Raw genomic sequence first — 1,455 nt, forward strand, 5'->3', positions numbered from 1 at the left:
TTTCCCACATCAACATGTTTAGTTTGTGCTTTCTCATCTTTGTCCTTCTTCTTGTGGTTTTAATGTATTGGATAGAGAGCTGATATGTTAATAAATAAAATGTGGCTACCTTTACTTTTCATTGATAATTAATTGACCTCAGGGTCAGGAAGACTTGGGTTCAAGTTTTGCTTTGGACACATACTATTGGGAAATTCAATGAACTTTTCAATGTTCTTGGCAACTCTCCAAAATGACTAGATTTCTTAGATAGAGCTCCAAACTTGGAGTTGAGATGACTTGAGTTCAAATTCTGCCACAAATACTCACTATCTTTGTGGCCTGAAGAGATCACCTATGCTTTCTGAGCTTTAGTCTCTTGATCTAAAAAGGGGGATAACAATATTTATCAGATATTGTTGTAATACTCAAAGGGGTTAGTATGTGTATGGCACTTTGCAAACCTTAAAGCACTATAGAAATGCTAATTTTTATAACTATAATAATAATAATTATGTGATATATAACAACATAATATTAATACAATTAATCTGTAATGTAGCCTGTTACATATATTCATTCTATATTTATATTAATATGTAATAATTATTGTTTTAAGCATTTTAAGTTGCAGAGAAGATGACAATGTAAGTCAGAAGAGAAAGTTTTCTCATCCGGGAGTTCCCTATATCAATGCAATCTCAGATCTAGTCTCTATTTCCATACCTTGTGCTTAGAATGCCTTCCTTATTATCTCTGCCCCTCAATAACCTGCTTCATCTATCAAAGTCCAACTCAAATGTTATTGCCTCCTTGAAGCCTTCCCAGACCCCCATTCCCTTAAGAGATGAGATTTCTCTAAAGTCTGACCTTTGGCAATAAGCCCCTACTTTGTACTTCCTACACTGTTTATGGAAGCCTCTTTTGGGGCTTGCAAGATCAGCTCTTATGAAACTGTTTATCTCATTGTATTGTCTACAATTTGGGCAGCTTAACACCAGGCTTCACCCTGGTTATGGATTCAAAACCCAAACAGCCATCATGGCTTTGTCAAAGTAGGGTTACTCAAATGAGCTAGTATTATACATCCCTACTATATTTGGCTTTTCTTTTGAAATAAAAAAGAGATATCCTTATTAAAGTATCTAAGCACAAACACCAGTCACTGAGCAATATTTCTAAAATAGAATATACCTTTGGCAACATGGGGGAATCCAATACAAGTCAAAAGTAAACACATACAACAGAAAAGCTGGGCAACCCCTACAGGGTAAGGAATAACAGGAAGACAAAACAGGGCTGTAAGGGCATACATAAAAAAAAAAAAAACTTTTTTAAAAGAAAGTAGTTGAGGCATCGGTTTAACTGGCACTTTAATGAAGATTTATTATTTAATTAATTAAAAAAAACGCTTACCTTTCATCTTAGAATCAATACTGTGTATTGGTTCCAAGGCAGAAGAGTGGTAAGAGGTTA

The sequence above is a fragment of the Monodelphis domestica genome, chromosome 6 (assembly GCF_027887165.1).
Source record: "Monodelphis domestica isolate mMonDom1 chromosome 6, mMonDom1.pri, whole genome shotgun sequence".
In the NCBI taxonomy this organism is placed as follows: Eukaryota; Metazoa; Chordata; class Mammalia; order Didelphimorphia; family Didelphidae; genus Monodelphis; species Monodelphis domestica.